The sequence below is a fragment of the Xiphophorus maculatus genome, chromosome 16 (assembly GCF_002775205.1).
Source record: "Xiphophorus maculatus strain JP 163 A chromosome 16, X_maculatus-5.0-male, whole genome shotgun sequence".
Taxonomy (NCBI): domain Eukaryota; kingdom Metazoa; phylum Chordata; class Actinopteri; order Cyprinodontiformes; family Poeciliidae; genus Xiphophorus; species Xiphophorus maculatus.
This window is the reverse complement of record NC_036458.1, coordinates 20,093,698-20,103,604: the sequence shown is the minus strand read 5'-3', so window position 1 is coordinate 20,103,604 and position 9,907 is coordinate 20,093,698. Positions and strand designations below refer to the sequence as shown.

General features: G+C 42.1%; 1 long non-coding RNA gene across 1 annotated transcript; it reads right to left on the bottom strand.

The window, feature by feature from the left end:
• Positions 1 to 5,497: 5,497 nt before the first annotated feature.
• LOC111611677 lies at positions 5,498 to 9,807 on the bottom strand. Its single transcript, XR_002754156.1, has 2 exons — positions 6,198 to 9,807; positions 5,498 to 5,900 (listed from the first exon to the last, which is right to left on the bottom strand). It is a non-coding gene; the product is annotated as an uncharacterized LOC111611677 (long non-coding RNA).
• Between the last annotated feature and the right edge of the window lie 100 nt (positions 9,808 to 9,907).

The following is a 9,907-nucleotide window of genomic DNA, read 5'->3' as shown; positions in this document are numbered from 1 at the left end:
GAGTTGTTTTCTTTTGGCTCGGAGTGTGAGGACGCCGTGTGCGTCTGGTTTTCATTGAGAGAGGAAGGCTTTGTGTGTGTGAGCTGGATGAAATAAAAAAAAAAATGTTTAAAAAAAGCAATGGGTGTCACTGTACTGGGAGCAGGAGGAAGCAGAAATGCTTTGCAACGACAGGAAGTGATGACATAAGGACTGCAGTGGAGTTAGATGTGATTTGAGGGGAAAAAGTTGCCAAGTAACTGAAACCTCTGCGGTTGGTAATCGTGGAAACATGCTAGCTCGGCTAAATACATGAGGAAATAGTTGTTGTTGAGTGAAAACTGTGGCTCAGATGATATTTAACCTTTAGAAAATCGCTAGAAATGTTTACTGTACAATAAAACTAGAGTTTCCGCTTTACAGATGCGTAAAACGGATCCCTAGCAGGTTTTATTAGTTGCTTGCTTGGCATACTGTCTTCGTTTGGCTTGAAGCTGGTATTTACTCGTTTCATTTTACTCATAAACCGAGTAGAAAGTGAGAGTGGGAAAATATTTAAGTACATTTTCCATTGAGATACAATGCTCGGAAAAAGTGAGGAAGATTTATTTTTGCTTTTTTGTTACATTTAAATGGTCCAGATCATCAAACTATCTTTGTTCATATAAACAACTAGATAAAGGTCACACCAGTGTGTTTCAGATTTATTCTCAAATTTGACTAAGGCACATAAAAACCTTCATTTTGCATTTATTTGGGCCAATCAGAGGTGGAAGTATATGTTTGACTGAGTTTTTATTTTTGGTTTTTTGCTGAAATGTAGTTAATTTTTCTCCAAATGTAACAGGACACACACCTTCCAGAAAGTGCCACGTGTAATTACTGGTGTATTTTTTTTTTTTTACAATTCTTCATGGTTCTCATTTAATTTGGTCGGTTCCTTCACACAGACGTGGCTTTAGAAACTTGACGCTAGCCTGCTTCGTCCTTCCTAAAACCATCTCTAATCTGTGTTTGACACTGTTGTTCCACTAAAACACCCAATTTTTCTCCAGATTTTAATTGTCTCACCTAAACGGTCAGAACCCAGGAGCCACTGAAGGGGAAGCCTGTCATCAAGCAGAAGACAATGGAAAACATGTTTGTCTGTGGAAATCAAACAATTTAGGATAGCTCTGCTAAACTTCAGAAATTTGTTGATTGTTAAAAAACAAAAAAATCTGCAACTCGTTGAAGGACATTGATCTAACTATGAGTGGTGTGAGCCGTGGCTGTGTTTGGTATGGGCGGTTGCCCAGGGTGGCATTAGAAAGGGGCGGGGTGACCAAGAACTGGAAAATAAAGTACAACTTATCTGTCAGTGGTTCTCTGGTATTGGTATACATGTGGAGTAATTTAATTTTGTTTCCTGCTAAGTGCTTGGATTCCAGATTACAAAAAATAAAACTGCGATAATGTTTTGCGTTTTAATTGGTTGGGGGGCAGCAGAAGGAGGGGCTTGCCCAGGACACCAGTACTGCAAGAACCGCCGCTGGGTGTATGTAAACATTTGAGCTCATATGCATAATTTAAGAGTTTCTGTAACCGAGTCCAGTACATTTTCTTGTACAGTCTCTCCAAAAGAGCAGAATTAACAGGATATTTTTGGACATGATGACTGCAACATATTAGTCACCAGTTTAAATATGGCAGCAGTTCACTAATATTATTTTTTTAAAAGCATAAGTATTTTAGTGTTTACTAAGACACCAGCATCTTAAGGTTCTCATGTTGGAGTCTAACCTGACTACTATATAAAGTATCTCCTTAAACCCGTCGTCAACCCACACAGTTTGTCACTCCATCCCTTGATGCTGCTAGAAGTCCTTTTATTTTAGGTGATGAACCTTTAAGAAAGACTCTCTGACCTGCTGTTACCTTCACAGGCATGATCTCATTGGAGGTGTGGGGGAAAAAGGCTGTTTTGTCGCGCGGGTTGTGCTGCGCAGGTCCAGCGGTTAGCAATGTGTTTTGTACCTGAACCGGAGCCACATCTCAATAATCCCCGGCTGGTTAGGAGTGAGAAACGACTCCCTTCCTGTTGAGCAGTGTGAGGCGTAGAACGTGAAAATATGCATCCATTGTCTGGGAAAAGGAAGCTGGTAATAACCGCACTGCTAAGCAACGGAAACAGAGAAAATAAGGAATGGAAACTGTGAAGTTTGTGTTTGTCTTCAATATCTATGGTGACTTGTTCAGAGAAGATAGATATGGTGGTTTGGTAAACACAGACAATAAATAAACTATAGTAAATCAAATAGGATGTGCATTTGCATTCAGTTCTTTTTTTTTTTTTTTTTTGTCTAAAACCCCTAAAAATATCTGAAGTAATTAGAAAGTACAACAATCCTAAACATCCAGCCAGAACTACAGTGCAATAGTTCTGATCAAATTATAGTAAAATGTTAGAATGGCCCAGTCAAAGCCCAGAACTTAAAGGAGATCCGTTAGTAAGAAGTAAGAAAAAGTCTGTGGGAAAAGATGTTTACTACATTCCTTCCACAAAATCATTCCCTCAAAATAGACTCTGTTCTTCCCATCTTTAGCTCTTTGTTTTAGGACTCTGTCACTTTTATGCAAATGAGCTGCTTCTGGCCCGAAACTGTTCACTAACACTTTACACACGTGAAAATAGCCTCAAACACATGAGCAACTGTGCAACCCTACGGTTACATGCTGTTCCTTCCGGTCCATAATAAAAACCCAGCTCACCAGACGTGCTCGTGTTCTAGTAACAAAGTGGGCGGAGCTCTGTTTGGGTTGCTAGGCGATGATTGTGATGTCAGTATTAAGAGGTTTCTGACACCAAATAACAGTAAACGATTACTAGAAAGTACATGAATGGGTTTTTTTTAGCACTTGGACTATATTTAGCACTTTATTTATTTTGTATTATATTATATACATATATAATCCATTCCCTAACATTCTTGTACATTCTGTATATTCTGTATAGTCTGTGCATATAGCTCCCATATTTATATTTATACACAATATCTACATCTCTTGCTATAACCCCTTCTAGTCCATACATACATAGTCTTGTACATCTGTAAATAAATATTTATATCTTGTAGAGCACTTCTGGATAGATGCAAACTACATCTCGTTGCTTGTACTTGTGACAGTGCAATGACAATAAAGTTGAATTCTATTCTATTCTATTTCTAGAAGAAGTGGAGACAGTGGGGCTCTTAATAGGGGGGTTGAAGGGGCCACACATCCCCCACTGGAAAAGTGCTGGCCAATCATGCTCATGTCACAAAAAGGCACACAGTCAACTTCTTCAACGAGGACAAAATGAAAAAACTAGCAGCCGTAATTGGTTTTACAAAGCACCGACTCACTGGGGCCGAATGCAAATGCACGCCACACTTTTCAGATTGCCATGTTGTTGTTTTGTTGTAGCCATGCACTGTTTTGTGTCTACCTGACATGAAATCCATAAAGTACATTAGAGTTTACAGCTAAAGAGACAAAACATGAAAAAATCCAAGGCGTTTTCTTTTTTTTTTTAAGATGTTTGTCCACCACCAGGACGTTTATCACCAAAACCAGCCTGGTGACGCCAGGAGGAAAAAGCCTGACTTTTCTTTTTTTTTTTCTTCTCAGTTGCTCAACAGCCTCAGGTCAGGTGGGAGTTGCAACACTAACTCTTACCTCCCCTCCTTTTGTGTGATCTGCCTCATTCAGAGACGTATTTCACCTGCAATCCCTCCTCCTCCCTGTAAATCCTGTAAATGAGCCCGAGGGCTGTTTTCTTCTTTTTTTTTTTTTTAAAGTGAAGAAATCTCAGGGCAGGGTACAACGTTGTGCAAAACGACAAAGGAATGAGACCGCCGACCACAGACTGCAGAGATTTGTGATTGTGCAAAAAGAAAAGGCCAGCAGTGACATGGCAGCGGTCGGGCCGGCTTCAGGCTTTTGTTTTGAAATTCTCCTGACTCCTCTCTTGCACACACCTTTCATTTTGGGGTGGTGGTGGGATTTGGGCTGCGTTTGGTTTAGCTCCATCTCCTCAGATCCGATGCCTCACACTTCTCAGGATGATTGAACGCCGACATCAGTGGTTAGCATCAGCAGTGAGACAAACCGGCGGCCGTTAATTTGGTAATGCGTGACTCAGACGCGTCCGCGCCATGACAGTGGAGTCCTTGTTCGAAAGCGGCCACCTCTTAAGTCATGTTTCCACTGTGTAAAATAAAATCAAAATGCCAAAGTGCAGGGTGGGTCGTTGTTCGAAGAGCAAATCCAGCTTTCTGACCGCGGGTTTAAAACCAAAACTAGTCCTTCAGCCCTGCGAGGGGAAGTCATTTTTAACGCAGCTGCTGTCAGCTGGGACAGCGGACAAAAAATTGACAAAGTTTCCCCGCCTCTTTCCCACATTCTGTCACCTTGCAACCACAAAAAATATATAAAAAAATCTATCTGTTTTGTTGTTTGTTTCATGCGGTCGACCGACACGATTTATGCCTCTTAATTTGTTTTCTGCAAAAAGAGATCTGGTAAGTGCGGTGTGCATTTGTGTTCCGCCCTTTTCCTCTCGCACCCGTGGATCAAATCCAGCGCAACAAACTTGCTGCCACAAAATCCCCCAGTTGGGACGCAGAGGTTCGAAGAAAACCTGTGGACAGCTCAACTATTAATCCTGCACTCTAAGAATCTAAAGTAGTGATGGCAGCATCATGCTGTGGGAATGCTTTTCTAAAATAGGCACACTGATCAGAGTTTGACAAATTTAGGTTTGAAGTGACCTTTGAATTTGACCAAGATGATTTTTTTTTTTTTACATGGAAGCAATAATAATGTTCAGAGTGGCTCAGTGGGAACATGGTGGGGGAAAAAAGATGTTCTGCAGGAAACATTTGAAGAACATAAATTATTTTTGTTCAAAACTTTACTACTTTTTTTTTCCCCCGGTTTATTTTGTGCATGTTGGGCCAAGATAGTCAACTTATTGTTTTTGTTTGTTTCAGTTTATTATTTATGTTACTCCTAATTGCACTGACAGAACAAATTAAAGTTGTTTTTACATGTTTGACCAGGCTTGTGAATCTATCAATGTATGTAAGTGTGTTGCACCGGTGCAGAGTTATCAAATAAATTTATAATTCAGTACATTTATGTCTGCGGGGTTTTTTTGTTTGTTTTTTTTTCAAAGAAAAGTGTTTAGTCAATCCAGTTTTTCTGTATCGGATCGGTATCTGCAGATACTAAGAATCAGACATCGGTATCAGAAGTGACAAAAGTGGATCGGTGCACCCGGGCGTGGCGGTTCAACTCCTTCCGAAAATCTGTAGCAAGACTTGAAAGCCGAGAATAAAAACGCGTGGCATTTTAGATCACAAAAAGGGAGTTTCACCTTTCTAAAAATGCATCGTCAATTCAGTCGCTTTAAGAAAATCACATGCAATGAAAAGAGATAACTCCTTTAATGCTATGCTAAGCTGTGCTAGCAATTGATGTTGAATCCATAATGTTTCATTTTAATTGGTTTATTTTCAGTAATTTACTATAACATATGTCGGTTTAGACTTGTGCCTTTGTAAAAAAAAATAAATAAATAAATAAAAAATGCAATATTTCAAGTTAGTCTGGCACAAAATAGCCATTAAATACAATGAAGTTGGTTGTAAGACGTGAGATAAAGTGAGTTCAGGGGGTTGTAATATCTCTGCAAGGCTGCGAGTCAAACTTCATCGCCGCTCTGGTTTGTCAGGTAACTGATCCACTGGCCTCTCCTATTGGTTTTCCTCCACGGCTTTTACAGGCACCTGATTGGTCCGTTTCTTCTGTTGGGATTTTAAAGACATGTTGTGACCAAACTCCTGCCCTCCCCTTTCTTTGCCGTGGCATGGCTCAACATCCAATAGGTTTCCACTCTAAAAAAGAAAAAAAGAGAAAGAAACTAAATCATAGCTGACTGATGCGTGACTCATGGCGTTTCCTCTTCTTAAAATAAACTAAGATTTGAGGAAAAGCTGTAAAAGAACATTCTTTGCTTAGTGTTTTTGTTGTTGTTGCCGTTCCACAGGCATTTCCCTTTGGGTGTTTTATTCTTCAGACGCTGGATGGCAGACGCAGACGTTCTCTGCGCATACTGTTTGCTGCATAGATTAAGCGGCAGGGAGTGGCGCGTTTCTCCTAAAGCGAACGTTGCTAACCTTGCCTCATCTCACCTGCGGGGTGGGGTAGCCCACACCCAGAGCAACGAGCAGGTCCAACCGCATTCTGCTTTGTCCTTTTTTGTCCTCAATCCTCCGCCGTCCGTCTCACATCGCGTCCTGGAAGCGGTTTGGGTCTCAAGATGCCTCACCGCATAGATATTCGGTTATTTCTCTCCTCCCGCCTTCCCCCCAACTGCATCCTGAGTCACATTGTGAAGCGGGACGTGTGTTGTTTCCATGCATCAGAGGCCGAGTTACTCATCTCGGTTTGGTGTGTTTGTCTGAGGTTTTCCAGGCTGCGCGTCTTCAAAATTACCTCCCATAAAATGAAGCTGGCATGTTGAAAGGATTGTTTGAAGGTGTGGCGTCTGGGACACGGAATGATCCGTTCCAGTACATCTCGCTCCCACTCCGTTATGTAATCACGCTCGCGGCTTCTGCGTTTGACCTTCGACCCGGTCAGAATGCAGCCACACGCAGGCAGCCGTCTGAAGTCTGAGCCGGCTGCGTGTTTTCTCCTTACCGAGGGTCCGGTTGGTGTTATGTTTCCCCTCATGATGAGCTCAGACTCTCCGTATGTCCCAAGGTATTTTTTTGTGTTTTTTTTTCTTTTTCAGACGTTTTGCATATGAAAATGAACAAACTGTTCCTGATGCGCGTGCCGCCCCGACCCCCTTCAGCCCACTTCTTAATGAACTCGCAGTTACCTACAAACTGGATTTAAACTTGGAACCAGTTCCCATTCAGCGCGCCTCCAGGCTGAAGTCGGCGTACTCGCTGCGCGTTACGCCTCCATCGCTGATTTGACGTTTCCGACCCAAACAGGCACAGATCTTCAATAAGTACACTGCAAAACATCCGAAGGTGGGTTTTGGCTCGACAACGAAGGCTGGAGATGCAAGTGAAGTCAATGGGAGAATCGTTCTGGTTTTAATTCAAAAATGAAAAGTTCATCAAAAAATGATTCAGCAAAAAACAATTAGTCTAAACATTGTTTTTGTTTTGGGGTTTGTTTTTCTTTTAGTTCTGATAGTGCACTAATCTTTAATTGTGAGTCGTCGTGATAAATTTCTGTATCCTTCTGAATTACCTTATTGAGTTAAGATTGATTATTTATTGTAAGTTGGAAGAAAAATGTCTAAAATGCAGTTTATTGAATTTTAGTCAGATTCAACAAACATCTGCCTCGATAACACACAAGAGGCGGGTCGCTGTAACACACATCCATCTTCGATACAAACAGGTGATGCAAAGCACTCTGGGAAATAGTTCCCACTCCCTCATTCAGTTCTTTTTTTTTTTTTTAAATGCTCACTTAAAAACCTGAGCTCTCTCAACTTTTGAAGGTACGACAAAATGAGGAAAAAGTTAACACGTCTCACAGCTGTAAGTTTGTCTTTCAAAACTCACATAATTGAGTTCAAAACCTTAAACCTGCAATATTTCTTTGACTTAAAGATCAGAAGTTAGACACAACTACACGTTTTTACAGTGTAGCTTATTGCAACTTTTGTTGGGATTAAATTAAAACTAAAGAGTTTGAGTTCATTTAACTGAAAGACAGACGTTTCCAAGTCTTTCTAAAGATTTGTACACAAATTTAGGTCTGGACTTTGACTAGACCATTCTGACACACGACTATCCTTTCGGTCTGATGGAAGGAAAACCGCTAACAGGATCGTCAGAAATTTATCTCCACCTACCTTCCCATCTACCACCAACCAGACTAACAGTCCCTGCTGAAAAAGCGTGTACCCACAGCATGATGCTGCCATCGTTGTGTGTTTGCAGTGAGAGTTTCGAGTTCTGTTCTCCCTATTTGGGCCAAAACGCACCAGAGCACCTCCAACTTCTTCCCCATCTTTTGCAAAGACTTGTGGGGAGGAAAAATGACGAGAGGTGAATGTTTTGCCCTCCGTCGTGTGGCGGGGAGCGGAAGTAGCCGTCAGCGCCATCAGTGGGCTCGTTTGATTCCCGATGTGATTACCTTGACGCTTGTCAACAGCACATTAAATCGCGCTAACGTCTCCCGCCATCTACGCAGTTCTGCTTCAGAGATGATGCCAAGTGTGTAGATAGTTCGGCTTTCAGCACAAAGCATTTCACCGATATGGAAATTGATGCCGTTCTTAAGCAGCTTTTCTTTCCCCCCCTCATCCAGAGGGGAAGGATGAGACCGGTTTCGCCGTGTTGCTGCTCTCTTCCCTCAGACATTGCCACATGTTGAGCCGTTTGACCTATTGAAAAATGATGCTGGCTTCTGCCCCCGCGCCTCAGTTGTGTCGGATTTGAAACGCAGGAATCCGCTCCCGGCCCTGCAGGCCGACGATGAACAAGGAGATGTTTGTTTTTTTATTACTTTTCCATTTGATTTGTTTTTAACGGATAGAAGATTTGCTGCAGTTCAAAGAGTTTCCCCCTCACTGTCCTGTTTCTTGCAAAAGTACAACCACAAGTTTCTGGGAATTTTAAATTTTTTTTTACCATTACAAAGTACCGTCGCACATCTACAGAGTAAACGTTTCGACTGTTCAGATTTGGAAAATATTTCCGGGTCAATTGGACTTCCTGGAGAACATCTGTTAACATCCATCTTCCAGTTTTGCTGTAGACATTTAAGTCTGAAACTGGTCGGCTGATTCTAAAACACAAATATTCCTTTTTTTCAAACCCAGGATTCTCAAAACGTGGTACAAGAACTTACTGGTTGTACTTGAGCTGCCTTTTCATGCCAGTCACAAGAATTTCTGGTACCAACTGCTTTCGAGGTAGATATGAATCTAGTAACTATATTGTGACAGTCGATATTAGACAGGAAACAAGTGCTGGTAGCTGCTTATTGCTAAGTCCTCCTTTCTGAAAACACCCAACTTAGATTAAGGAAACTCAACCGTGCTCCACTTGGATGTTTAGGGAACCACAACTCCGCAAATGCTCGACACCACCTCTAAAAAACGCTGAGAAATGCCTCGTTATACAGACGATAACACACCTGCAGAGTACAAATGAGACGCCAAATAAACTATAGCCTCGCCTTACTTTAGTAGCTCACTGTAATCTAAATGGTACAACGTGTCTTAGAGGTAAATGACAATCTGTCACCGCGCTCATTTGGAGCACATCACTGAGAATTAAACGGTGACCATGAGTAATAACAATTGATGTCACAGCCGTGCGAAATGTCTCCCAACCTCTCCACCCTTTGCATACCAACATGTTCCTCCTCGGTTTGCACTTAGGCAACGACTTGCACCCGTTTGCCCCCCCGTTTGTCCCCTGCTCTGTTGCCACCGGCGACATGCCTTCGTCCTGAAACACCCTGGGAAAACACTGCATGCATCAGGAGGAAGAAGCTACACGGGTCGTCGCTTACATGCCTAAATATACACGTGCGTTTCGCCCGTGGCAACGACATTGTGATTATGCTTAGCTGGTTTGCAGTCTGTTGCCATGGCAGCGTGCGTCCAGTCAGAGTTTTAGGAGTTCCCCCCCTCAACATGGCCGGTGAGTCACCAGCGGCCCTCATGAGAGTGAAATCAACATCTTCAGCTGATTGGCAAAGGCATGAGAACGAACACAAAGCGGGGAAAAAGTGACTTGCTTGGGTTTGTGTGTGTGTGTGAGAGAGACAGAGAGAGAGAGAGAGAGAAACATATGGACAGAACAGACAGGAAAAGGAGGCAGATTGTGTGAAAGGCAAACAAGAGGTTTGTCTGGGTGTG